Genomic DNA, 14,982 nt, shown 5'->3' with positions numbered 1-14,982 from the left:
AGGGAATCATTTTGTTCACTAGAACCGCTTTAAGTGCACAGTACAACATGTATTTGCCAATTAAATGGGCATAGCATAATAGCTCAAATGAATAGCAAGCACATAATAGTTTTACAGCATATCCCACTAGATGAGATTGTGCATATGTCAAACAGTCTGATATAAACGGTATACATTTCTGAACATCTCAATTGCTTGAATTACCTTGACTAACAAAACAAATCTCCTTGACAGTAATTATATGTGTAGGGCATTGTTTTACCTCACACTATTCATTAGGATACATCATGCTGCCTGCCTTGGCATTTGATAAGTAGTCTATCCGAATTCTTCCATTTCGAATGCTTTCAATATCCTCTGCTGTTTTCACTGAAGATGATCTTTTAATGATGGTAGCTAATTAGCGACTCAGGGAAATGCAGTGGGATGGAGCTTTTGTAAATTGTTGCTCTCTGGTTTTAGCCATGTTTTTAAAATCAGTACATCTGCATTTCGTTCGTAAGTCATTAAGTGGCTTCAAACATCATTTTTACATTTCCAGAACCATTTTGATGGTATTTGCAATCATTCTGAGTGATTCTGGGTTCTGTTTCTCTAATACTGAGTTATCATTGTTATTTTTAGGCATGTCTAGGACTATTGACCCTTTCAATATTACTGCTACCTATATGCATGTCAAGTGATGCATGGTAATCACATACCAATCCCATGTAAATGCTGTGCTTACAGATTGCTAAGTGATCATTTCAGTCATTACAATGACTATCCTGGAATAAGCTTTCATGCTTTAAAACACATTAAGGCATAAAGCCTGATTAGAAGCTTAGGCAACCTTTTTCCATAATGACTGTGCAGAAATGGATGCTTGATTTTAGAGTGGAAATGAGTGTTGCTTTTCTGTGTTTGAGAAAAATCTCTAAAACTATTGGGCACAATTCCTGCAGTGTTTACTGCATTCTTTCATTAAAGTTATGGCTTCACATTAATATGCACTATTCACAAAGCTTTTATTTATAAATAAAATAAAGTTTGACACAAAATGTAGTTGCTCTAGACTGTTAGAAAATTAGCCAACAGTTTAATGAATGCCACACTATTTTAGCATAAATGTTCGACGCATTGGTCATTATCCGATTATTTTCCATGGCGACGCTTACACTTTCCCGAGCTGAAAGACTGCTCAAAACTTGCTTTGATGGGCATCTACCAATAAAAGCTACAGGGTTTAAGTACAGCATCAGTAACTTGTGACTAAATGCCTGCAGTATGTACCACCAGCAGTCACATTGTTGCCTTCTGCCACAGATAAAGCAGGAGACCTTCCATCAGCTGATAGCAAAAACCGGCACTTAAACTAGCAGTATTCCAGAAGATCACATGTTGCAATCTGCAATCTATATTGGGTCCAGCTGAGTTCAGGAGAGAGAGAGAGAGAGAGAGAGAGAGAGAGAGAGAGAGAGAGAGAGAGAGAGAGAGAGAGAGAGAGAGAGAGAGAGTAATGACAAATGTATTGCTACTATATTGAATTGGCAGGATTCTTTGCTTAGGGTGTCTGTTGCAGCAGGATATTTATTCTATAGACACTTTTGCAGTTGTCTGTAATGCCCTGCATGTGAGAGTTCTGGTCTGAAGTAGAGGAATTAGAGAAGTATCCATATCTGATAGGTTGGAAATCAAAATCCTCCATTGTAACAAGTTAATGCACTGTCAAGGGGGAGAGGTGTGTCTATCCTCAGTTTTAAACCTTATCCTTTCATTTGAAAATACTAAATTATCCCTGGGGTTTGTTGCTGAACAAATGCACAATTTATGGCATAACAATATTTCTTGAGCATCAATAATATCAAAACTATTTTTCACAACTCATTTAGCTGCTTGTTAGATTCCTTATTTCACTTTATAATCTCTGCATAGTAGTTGTTGTTTATTCACACCAGAATCCTACAGTGCAGAAGGCATTTTGGGCAACTGCGAAATCCGGAATCATGCACAGTGTACAGTTATGACATCGCAATGCATTGCTCGCAAAACCTTATACCTTGCTAACTCAGTTTGTTTTTCTGCATCTAATTCACCATGAAACAAAAAAAGAAACAAGCTACCACTGTAATTACAGCTCATGTCACCATGGCTGTGTCTAATGTTACTGAGTAAGTAGATTGCTGTGATTTGCCCTGTCATTAGCCAGTATGAGGCCACTCATTCAATTATTGCCTATTTGGCATTCAACATGTCTCTGGTCCCTCATACTCCCTGCTGAAATCAAGAAAACACATTTTCTATTGAAAGCAGAATGACTTTGTGCTTTTCTCTCTGTTCATTTCTACCTCTCTGCACTGTAAAAAATACAGGCATCATTTGTATCACTAAATAATGTGAGAATATATTTGATTGTAAGGGTGTTGGTGCAGTTTGAAGAACAGGAGGCAACTGAAGTGAGCTTCATAATTTCACAGCATTTATTGCATTGTAACATTGCCTGGCCCAGCCTGGCCTGTAAATTGTTGCAAGTATAAAAATGACAATGCAATAATGAAGTCAAAGTTCATTACTTTGCTGGAACCAGTTTGCTTCACTATAGCAGCAGTTTACCTGTAAATTAAATCTAAAATGAAGCTGATATTGCGTTTATGTTTCATACCAGACCTACTGGCCGTGTGCCCCAGGGTTTACAGTGCTGCTATGTTCAGGTATTGCGTAAAAAATATGCTTGATTGATTGAAATACCTGGCCTCCAATTACCAATATTGTACCCATGGAAAACAAGAGGTTTGGCTGAATGTTCACTAATTAATAGCCTGTGGCCTTACCACCTTCTCATCTGGTCAGTTCTCAGGTCAGGCCTGACCAGGCCTCAGATGGGTGACCTGTAAGGAACACCAGGTGCTGCAGGCTGCCTTATTTCTAGGCCAGAGCTCAATCAGGGCCCTGTATTGTGATGTCCTCCTTTCAGAGCCACACTGAGGCCACCAGAACGTAATTCAGTCCCCTGGCAAGAACTACAGTAGGCCCTATACTGCAGTTGTAGTCCTTTTTCCTCACATTGACAAAGACAAAGACACCACCACCATGTCAGGCTCCAGCCATCTTGTTTAGCTGTGCTCTGTTGTCCTTTGTACCACTTTAATGGCTTTCATATTTGTACAGTGCAGCAGTGTGGAGTAGTGGTTAGGGCTCTGGACTCTTGACCGGAGGGTTGTGGGTTCAATCCCTAGTGGGGGACACTGCTGCTGTACCCTTGAGCAAGGTACTTTACCTAGATTGCTCCAGTAAAAACCCAACTGTATAAATGGGTAATTGTATGTAAAAAATAATGTGATATCTTGTAAGTCGCCCTGGATAAGGGCGTCTGCTAAGAAATAAATAATAATAATAATAATAATACAGTAATTTGGGTGTAATGGCTCTAACAGAAACGACTGACAGGAATTTGAAATACAGTTGGTCTGTCGGGGAACTTCAGAACAATAGATTGGATTGATATATGTTACACCATTAAATGATATGGTAAGAATGCATTATTGCCTGACAGTGTAAAGAGAGGGCAGCCTCTGAATTATAATCACTTGAGCCTTATTTTCAGCTCAGCAGAAAAAATACACTTTATAGTATGTGTGAACATAGATTTTCTTTTTACAAACAGTGATCTGTTTTAAACCTTTTCTTAACACACAGCATGTACGCTGGCTAATGTAAGTATTGCCACCTTTCAGATACCCATTCAATCATTTAGCTGCACTGTTACTATTTATTTATTTATTTATTTATTTATTTATTTATTTATTTATTTTTTTTCATTTTTTAGCAGACACCCTTATCCAGGGCAACTTACAGTCGTAAACAAAAATACATTTCAAGAATCACAGTACAAGTATTAATACAATTAAGAGCAAGATAAAATACAATGACTTCGGTTCTAGCAAGTACGAGTATATGACAAAATACGATTCAATAACGGAGCAGATAACAGTGTCAGTGATAGTTATATCAGGATATAATTAAATACAAAACACTACAGATTAAATAACACTATAAAGTACAGGATTAAATGCAGTAAAATAGGGAGCAGATAAGAGCAAGTAAAGCGCATTTAAAGAAGATACTACTTCATTAACCTTCAATGATATCACTTTTTTATCAATGTCTTCCTATAAACACTTGCTGTTGAAACCTGGGACTTACTTCCACAAAACAAAGGAGGCCACAAGTAGTATTTCCTGACATACCCCTTTGTACTTTCAGTTCAAGGCAAGGCAGTAACTACTATCTAAGTCAAGGCCTGGTGCATTATTCTCCATGTTGCATGGAGGAGCACTCTACCATAGTTAATAAAACCCTGTGCAATGCCAAGATGTCACTCTCCACCCCACTTGACTGATGTCACATGTCCAGCAACCTATAATATTCAATTCCACACCAAGCCCTGCATCCCCTACCGGGTGTGTAGAACTCCTAGATGAAGAGACAGAGATCAGTGCAGTAAATGACCCATTAAATGAATCATGCAGTTCTATTGGGGCTACCAACCCTGCATGATCTATTTAGTAGGACCTCAATTGGATTTATCACAGTTTCTAGACAACTTGAAAAGTATATTTTATTTAAGTAAATCAAATAAATGGTTAAATATAATATATACCTGGCTTGCAAAGGATCAAGATGGGAAAGGGGGGTAGCGATTATATTTGCAAGTGTTAATAAGAGGGGAAAAATAACTCCCTTAGGAGAAACAGCTAGTAAAGGTTGTGGACAAGGGGAAAAAGAAACAAGGCAGTCCTTGCCCTGCAAGTGGCACGATTCAAGCACTGTGGAGAGTTTTATATCAGAGATAACTGAATTATTGAGGGGCATGGTTTATTAACTTCCTACCTAGAATTATTGTTATACTTATTATTACGGTGATAAAATATTGTGAACTTTTAAATTTCTCTAAAAAATGTGGAGCTGATAAAACTTTCAGACCATTTAGTTCTCCATATTTTTTCAAACATGTTGCTAATCAAACAACCGAAAACACATGTACACCTCTGTACATAAAGGGCTGTAATTCCATTTTAATGACATTGATAAACCACATTATGAACAGTTGTGTCGACGTTATCGGTTTCGTTCTTGTGTAATTTGTGTAACAGTCATTTCAGCTTCTTTCATATTAGTCTTACTTTTCTATACTAGTATGGCCTACACACACTCACACACATAAATACAGTGTCTGACACAAGCTAATTGAAATATCTAGTTCTAATTGATATGATTGAGTATTTTGGTGGAGGGAAATTTCACATTTGTAAATGATACATGTGTCCATTCGGTGCTGTGAGGGATTTCTGGAACATGCAGCTTGTAAATGGCTCTTTTCTTGCCATTGTTAAAATAATGATGTGTCAACTACTAGTTATTGATAGAGAATATAATGTTCTTTTCCATTTTTGTAACACCTAATCTAGTCCTTGGCCTAGAAAAAAAATATCAAGTACCGCTGCTGACATGATGACTGAGGGAATGTCCTTAATAGCTTTTTACTTCAGCGCTGGCACCTCGGGTCAAATTAATCTTGAGTAATATTTCATTCCCAGATTAAATACCACCTAGTATTAATTGTATGATCATTTTGCACAGTGATTTGAAGCAGTCCTTGGTGGTTTTACTTCCTCAACCTGTTGCTGTATTAGGGCCAATGCGAGGCTTCCTTTCATATGCCGACCCAAGATCGACAACTTGGCAAAGCCAAACCAAGTGAGGTATTTGAGCATCTATGCATATGGAGCACAATTAAGTACTTTCTATATTCAGCAAAACGATTAAGACGGCTTTGGAAATTAAGCCATTTAGATTCTGAATGTAAATCTAAATGTAATATTAAGAGCTTTATGACATTCCAATAACATTATTGCAGTTGTAAATCACACTGGTTGCAGAGTTCAGTCACACCACAGTTCAGTAGCTTTCTCTAAAATAAATGATTATTATTATTTTTGTCCTTTTATTTGACACTCATGGGAGTTTTTTGGCTGCTGTGTTCTATTTAGAGTATAAGAGTGCATGTGATACATACTATGGTCACACGGCATTGCTCCAGGCAGAGAAGATAAATTAGTAAACAATTTGTTTGTAATTGAATAATTTATAAAATAAAATAAACATTCACCATGTGCATTGTTTTTACAGTCACCTGTGTTCACAAAAATGAAATAAATAAATCACACATATCCAGTTACATGGCAGCACATCCCACAACACAGCCTGTTACACAATCCAAAAAATTGCATCCTGTAGCATAATATTGCATTTAGAGCATTTTTGATGCAACCACCACTGTGACCAGTTTGAAAATGAATGTCTTTTTTTTTGCCTTTGGAATTCAGCTCCTTGATAGATAATTGCATTCAACCAGACACCTGTCGTGTTTGAACTTAATAAGGGGATTTCAAAAGGGTTTGGTGAAAAAAAAAACCTGAAAACTAATTTAGTTCTTTCACTATAATCACTTCGAGCTGTGTTAGGGAAATTATCTCCTGGTGTGAGTCAAACAGTGTAACCACTACACACCTACCCTTACAGACAAAACACTCTTTTTAACCTTATGAGTCCATGAGCCATTATCTGAACAGCATTATCAGCATTGGCAATGAATTTGCGACAAACATTGTGCAGCAGTGGTGGTACACTATCACAATGGTGCTTATATGGTACCATTGTATGGCAATGGATAACTAGTGTATATGGGTGATTCTGGTATCATTTTCTACATTGAAACATTAGCCCTTTGGTACCATTTTACAAACGTTTCATTCCATTGCATATTGCAGGTTAAAATAAATGGTATAGACATTATGTGTAATGATATAGCTCAGTACAAAACAACACCATCAATCTTAACTGTCATGCACTCCCAGAAGTCTCATATCTGCAGTTTTTAAAGAAGCATTCAATGGCATCTGGTACTGTACTACAGTAAAGAAATCTCAGTTTGCAAAACTTACTTTCAGGTAAGCCAGCAGATCCTTGTTTATTTCACCTGGAAAATGAAATGGTCCTCATCCCTTCCACCACTGGTTAACATGCTGTGGTCTCAGTAACATGCTTTGACCCAGACACTGCTTAGGTAAAATGACCAACTGCAGAAAGTCAAACTAAGGCAAGCAATCAGAGTTAATATTTATTATACTGTTGTACCATTCAAAATACAGTTGATATACTTATTTTTAAAAACTGCACATGTAAGACTTATAAAGAGAAAGCAAGTGCAGTACAGATTTATGGAATTATTTAATTAGCTTCATTATCTTCTAAATAAATAAGTTCAGTTTAAAAAATATATATATTTTTTGTTTTGCAATTCAGATTTAACTGGTGCTGGGGTGATTAGTCATTCAGCATTCTGAAACCGCAGTGTTTTCTTGGATGCAGGAGACATTGCTAGCAGGATAAACTGTCTTTATGTTCTCTTTAAAGTTTCACTCAAGAGGCCTCTCTGCTCATGAATATCTGAGTATCTCCCTGACTCTGAGCTTTCCAGACAGTTTATTATAACTGTTTGCCAGAAGCTATTTACACATTTAATTATTTTATTAAATATTCACAACATGAGTGTTGACCCTAAGGTTGCTTCAGATTTATTAAATTCTGCAAACAAAAAAAATATATATATTTTATGTTTCCCAAATAAGCTGCTTCTAAGTTTGCTTTCACGAAACACATATTCAAAGGTCTGTTTACTGCAGTTGTACTGTAAATTTGATCATGAATTTGTTACATTTATATTCAAGTATACAGTGAGATTTAAGGATGCATCATGCACCATGCTGATGGATCTTTGCCATAACCCTTTGCAAGAGACCTCATCTCTAAAATGTTGCAAAAATAATTCCATAAACAAATTCTTATAGTGTCATTTAACATAACCCATTAAGTCATTACCTACAGTAACCTATCCTTGCAATTACATAACCTGGTTATGTTGATGTTCCACATTCCTGTAGAAACAACATGACTGAATGGGGATTCAATATCCCACGGATATAACATTTACCTAAAGAGTTCTCTGGTTGGACACAAATTTATTTTGGACCTATGTAAGAAATGCACTACAGGCAAGATTAAATAATGATTTTCTGGGCTGATTCATTATCATAGTGGTTGATTGATAAAAAAAAAAAAATGACCAAGAAAGGAACAGTTTATCATCTTACTCATCAACAGTGCAGTGCCTCCTGGACTAAAGGTTACTAGATAGGGTTAGAAAATCAGCACCCTACCCATCCAATCTGTAGATCATCACCTTAGGTGTTACTTGGTGTCAATGGTTGTGTTGGTTTTGTAAGGAACTTGCACTTGTTTCAGATGGGTAGTCATTTCCATAATTTCCAAACTATCATGGAATCTGGGTGAAAGGTTTACCACAATATTCCCAATCAACGGAGCCCCATCCCCCCACGCCATCAACAAGCTTTCATCAGAGGCGGCTGAGTGATTGGTAGTACCTCAACTAAGGTCACTGATGTCAAAGGTATAGTCTTTTCTGCACATCTAAAACAGAACCTTGAATGGTTGACCGCCTCAATAAACTTGCTCCAGGAATGAATCACTTCACAGACATTATGACTCCTCTCCTGGAATCAGTGTTGCACAGTGACAGAGGTTCCTTCCTTCTAATTTCAGATCTCACTACAGCTAAAAAAATTGATTAAGTGCTTCCATTCTAAATACTCTGTGCTATTACTTAAGTAATACTTATACTTAAGTAATAGCAATAACTTGTATATTGCATTTCTAATTTACATGTAAAAATAGATTAACCTGTTTTGAGATTATTCAGAGAAGCCTCTTGCTAAGAATGCACTTTTGACAATCATGGGGAAGCGCTGTTGTATCTCTGTGCCCTTTTGCTGGCTGCCATGGTTGGAACGTACATTTACAAAAACAAGAAAAGTATAGTACAATGGCGATATGATGACTTCACAAATGTCATTGTAAATGTAACCAGTGTCTCATATCTAGTTTATCAAAGCAAAAGATTTGGTGGCTGCAGTCTTTCTTTTACTGGTCAGTAGCAGAGAGTGAAGCAGTCAGAGGAAAAAGACAGTAGTGAAATGGGCTTAATGAAATCTTTATAGCATGTATTGTACCAATGCCATTGTAGGGTTGATTATGAGAGGGGCTGTTTAGGGGGCGGAGGTCTACTTTGGGAAACACTATCTTAGAGAATTGTTAGGATTTGCTCTTGCTTGCTCTGTTCGGGAACTCTTCCAAGTGAAAAGCAAGAAGACTGAAAGATTTAAAATGTTACTTGATCAGAAAGCAGAGTTTATTTAATGCCCAGTTATTTTCATTCCCTAAATACAGCTCCCACTTATAAAAGTTGAATAGCATAAAAGCAAACCAGAATAAAATAAATCCCAGGCACACACGGTACATTGCGAAGGCCATCGCTTACAAAGAAGTTTTTTGAATAGGTAGTGACAAAAGATTTCAGACCACCTCTAGTTTAAAACCAAGTGCTGTACAGACCTGTTAAAAGCATGGCTCTGTTAGTTAACTCTCCTACTGTGTTGAGGTCCATTGGACTCCAGAATCCTATTAATTTAATGGAAGAACAACGCCCTAACACAGTTAGATTAATCTTCCAGATTGTAAGATAATAAAAGCATGTGGCGCATGGTAGATTGTAAATACAGCTGGAAGCAGATTTGCTCTAGCAAAACTAGAAAGTTAGGGAGCTCTGTACTGCATAGAACTCATGGCAGGAAAACTCTTTTCAATGTTAATTGTCTTTGATAATTTATTTTATGGTTAATTATCACCTGCACCTGGCTGTCATTGTAAATTATAGCCAGGTGCAGGGTATTAAAGGAAAGCTGTCAGCCAGCTCAGGGCTGCTGCTGTGTGGAGAGCCCGATTGAGGGTGTGTTCAATTGTACTAAAAGGTACTGTGTAAAGCCTTTTTGTTCATCTTTAAAAACTGTGTGTTTTTCAGCCGGTAAACAGCTTAGCTGTCTGGTTTATTAGACTAGGTTCCTGACAAATGTTTAGTTAGCGCTCCGAAGGAGCTAGGTTTTTATTTTGTTTTGTTTATTTTGTATTATTAAAAGTGCGCGTAAGCGGTAAACCTCCAGTTTTTGTGTCCTGGGTTCATTTTATAGGGGAAAACGAACGACCGTGAGTACAGCCGTGTTACAGTATATATTCCAAACTTCCATTTGACTTAATTTTACATTATGGGACACCCAAACCACACAGTCACACTTTTGAAGAGTGGGCTAAGGCATTAATTAAACAGTTAAATGGCGACACCTCACATGAAAGGCACTAAAAATATTAAAGCCTTTATTTTTACCCTTGAAGCATGTTGATGGTAGAGCCTTTGTAATCACATTGTTATAGCTTTAGTCAGCATGACCAGGAATACAGCATTGACATGAGGAGCTTTAGAATACAGGGGCTCTGCATGCACACAGCTGAGACATCCCCTCCCAATCCTCATCCCTTATCCAGCTTTAGAACTAGGAGGGATGATGGCAAGATTCAGAGCCACATTCATTCTTTCACGGCTCACAGCAGCATTTCCCAGCTTTGAAGTGGTTATCTATTTCTTCATTCCAAGCTTTGCCTCACCTCCGTGAACACCAACTCAACTGTAAAGAAGGAAATGAGAAATTCAAGGGACATAGTGGTTAGGGCTCAGCACTCAGAGTCTAGGAAGATATCTGATTTATACCTCATCCAGACTGCGCAAACCTGCCAAGCAATATCCCAGTATCCCAGCAATAAAACTGTCTACCCCAATTGAGACAAGATATGACTTCCAGCAAATAAGGTTACAATGGTATACCACAGTAAACCTTTGTAAGTGTCTGTTTTATCTTGGTGTGAAACCACCAGGTGCTGGCCAGTTGGGTCCACTGTAGCTCAATGAGGATAAACAGTCCATGACGATTTTGCCTTCCTAACCTGCAGGGGGCACCAGAGCCAATGCAGCGCTCCCTGTGGAATCTCCAGGGAAAACAGACAACTTTGCACAGCCAGGACACGTAGCTGCACTCCCTTGATTGTATGACTTCCCCTGCACCCAGAGTGGCCGTGCATTTACCAGGTGGAGTGAAACTTCAACCAGTATAAGATGACTGTAAAATACAGTACATGCGTATCTTCTTTCAATATTATAGTCAAGATGATTAATTTGTAATTTCATACAGAAGCACTGAGATGGCACTGATTTAGATGTAAAAAGATCATTAAAATGTTGATGTGGGTCACAATCATTGATGCAAACTGACTTTGACACAAATTCTTCATCTTTATTTTTTCTTTAAGCAGCTGGATGCAGTCAAGTAACGACTGTACAACTGCCAAGCAGTGGTGAACTCTGAGTTTATGGGGCTGGACAGTATTGTGTAATGGTGATGTTATGCAGTGTTGACAGTTTGTGTATGTGTGAAGTCAAAATAATCTAAACCACTATGAAAAGAGGCAGGGGTCCGATAAAAATTCCAAGAAGATTACCAGGATTTCAAATTTTGCTTTTTCGATGCTAATATTTTCCATGTCTATCCTCTATTTTGAAAAACCCATCGCTTTCTCTTAGATGAAAAATAACTCAGTAAATTGAACAAATAACAGTTGATAGCAGTAGATGATACAGGCTAATTTACTAGTTTGTACCAATATTATATACTTTACTGGCTCAGGGTATAAGTGAAATGACTTATTAGTTTAATAGTCTCAACCTTAGCCTTAGTGGACACCACAAAACCACTACACAATTTGGCCCAATTTCCAGTCTCTACAAGTGAAAACCAAGCAGTTCAGTGAATTATTGTCTTTATTTTTGCATACCACCATATAATACTGATACAGTTTATCAGGGGCAAAGCATGCCACTGGCTCAAATGACCTAGAAGGGCAAGACTATGAAAGTAAGGCTAACTCTAACAAATAATTTTTAAATAAAAATACATTAACGTAAGTCATGCACATGGGAGACCTCCATAGAAAAAGGAAGTACACGACAGGCAAGAAATGATTTCATTGCTTCTGTATAACCACTTTAAATGTTGTGTCACTGCACATCACAGCATATAACAGAGCAGTTTTAACCATGTTATCTGAACATCTTCAATCATTATTGAAAGGGGAAATGACACGTGACTACATGTAAGGCTAGTAAATTCAAGGATGAGGACGCAGTTGAAGGTAAATTAATATCACCTCGGATACAGCTGATATCAAATTGCAGAGATTGAGGTCATTGACATGTTTAGGATTTAATCAAACATATTGACCAAGCTGGAATGAGTAAAAGAGATAGAAGCCCTCCCCCCTCTTTTCTGGCAGTTCCTAATTCCCTGGTGACATTAATGACCCATCAATGTCACACAGCAGCTACCAGGACCAGTGAACTCACACCCCGGCACATTGATCAGATGGGCTATGTGCACGGTTTATTTGAGGCATACTTGCACAGGCTGTCTGGGCTGTTAGATCAGCCTGCCCTACATCCTTTGATCCTTGGGCTGTGTGGGATATTTGAAGATGTTTGTACCGGGTTGTTGTGGAGCAAGCTGAGGGCTTTGCAGTGGATCAGCCACAATTCATTTTGGTGTGGAGAGGTGAATTTCAGGTTTATCATCATTATCACTGTGTATTTTCAGCTCATGTTACTCCATGCTGGGTGAAAGCCTCCCCAGTAGATTACCTTCTGGCGTTTTACAGAATAATATGTTGCATTTAAAATGATGGGTCTACATTTTTTTTAGCTTCAAGGTATTGGCTTCATTCATCCTTTGTTTTTGTGACTCTCTCAGTCAGGGTATCATACTATACAAGAAAAATGAACCCTTTCATCCAGTAATTTTACTAATTCATTCAGCTGCCACAGTGTAAAAGTCTGCTGTATTTCAAAAACCATTTCAAGTCCTGCATGCTAAATGTGTTGGTGGACTTGACATTGACCTCAGACCTATTATGGCTGCCATATTTGGTGTACAGCTGTGAAGTTCAAGTACCAGTGTTGTCTAGCAAAAATGAACCGCTTCATTGTTATAACCTCAGGCAATATCAATAATACATTTTTAACATTGTGTCTTTGCAATTGGTACACAGCTGTTTTCTATGATTCTTTCATTGAGGTTATGAACAGTGTTGTCTTTGGAAAATGTACTGTTTCACTGTCATATTGTTTAACCTATGGCTAGATCAATGATACAGACCACACTTTGAGTAAGTCCTAAACAGGATCTTAATACCGGCTCTTTTTGCATTTAAACTAAATAATTATTCTTTAGATAAGCAAAAGCTGTTTAGGATTGCAATAGATGATGTTTTCTCAAGGATGAATACATGTACAGGATGTAAATTAGTTTCTGTAAATGAAAGAAACATTCACCTTGCTAGCATGGGCTGCAGCTTGATGTAATGAAAAGTGCTTTGTGCATAACACTGCGTAATTACAGTAAATACCTGAGTGACTGTAACACGTTAATTTATAGCATTATACTCAGATGACTAGGGAGCTGACTTGTAGAACCTAATCCACAAGGGCAGCTATTCTCTAATGACCTTTTTGTTTCCCATTTCAAAAGCATTTTTAATAGAAATATGGATGTAGAATTATAGAGACTGGCAGATGATTTTATTTTCCATAGGTATTATAGTTTTTTTCTGTGTATCCCATACCAGTTACCCCTTAAAGAGTACCTTCAAAGGTTTGAAATTCTTTTTTCCCTTAATGTTTTCTGGTAGTGCGTCAATATTAAGTTATTTACTAATTGCCTGGAATGGACTGGCCCTCTTAAATCACATTTGAAGGTACTAACACTTTAATTTGTATATTGTAATGCTGTTAGGTCCTCTTAGTTTTGTTAGCACATTAAATTATGATTCTGAGTTGCTATATGCCAAAGAATACGACCAGCCCTATGGGTTCTTTCAGCAGAAACCAGGTTGGAACTGAAAATGTGTCCATTCGACAAAAAGTAGATTATGTTCTAACTGTGACAGACAGCTTAATGTGCCAATCTGAAACATTAGACCTGAACCAGAACCTATTATCTAGTCAGGTCACACTCCCTTACCCTTGCAGGCCTTGCTCACACACCAACTCCATCAGCCCTCAGCCACCTCCCCACAGACCTGACACATGCAACAGAAAAATAAGGTTATTCAGCTAAATGGAAACTGACCTTTTAGGAGTCAGATGCATGGCTGAATTGGCAGTCAATTTCAAGTTACTAAAGCGTGTTCAGGAGTTAAACTAGGTCAGATTGCAGCAGAACACAGTTCTATGTTACACCTTAAAAACTGAGAAAAGATTTAAAAGTTTGTGGATAAAAGTTTCTAATATGAGTGTAATTCAGATGCAATTGTTACAAACACACAATATCTTATTGAATTCATATGCATGCCTGTGCTGCATTCCTTACTTAATGGATAGTCAAATAGTATCTTACACTCGATTTGCTTTGATTTAGTGGAGGTGCTATGTGTGTATGGTTTTAATCTGGTGAACAGATTGAACTAATGTTTTGAAACCTGGTTAGGACATTCTTTAGCACACATTTTTGAGACACTTAGCAAAGAATATAAGGATGTGTCTGACCATCTGTCTTTATATACTGTATTCCATGTATTTTGCACTTTTTTACATACTGTATGGTATATCTAAAAATCTTATCCAGTTGTGATGAATTTTGTGTATGTCGTTCTTTTTTTACATGTACTGTACATGAAAGGAATGTCTTGGCGATCTCCTTTTTTATAACAGTCATAGCTCTAACTCTGTATCTATACATTGTTCCATTAGAAATCGTTTGAAATCATTCTTATCCATTTATTGCATTTAGTACTTGCTCTTAATGGAATTTACTCTTATAAACAAACATTTTTAAGTAACAACTGTAAGTCGTCCTGGATAAGGGTGTCTGCTAAGAAATAAATAATAATAATAATAATAATAATAATAATAATAATAATAATAATAATAAT

The sequence above is a fragment of the Acipenser ruthenus genome, chromosome 15 (genome assembly GCF_902713425.1).
Source record: "Acipenser ruthenus chromosome 15, fAciRut3.2 maternal haplotype, whole genome shotgun sequence".
Classification (NCBI taxonomy): domain Eukaryota; kingdom Metazoa; phylum Chordata; class Actinopteri; order Acipenseriformes; family Acipenseridae; genus Acipenser; species Acipenser ruthenus.
The sequence above is the reverse complement of the archived record's forward strand: the minus strand, read 5'-3'. Positions refer to the sequence as shown.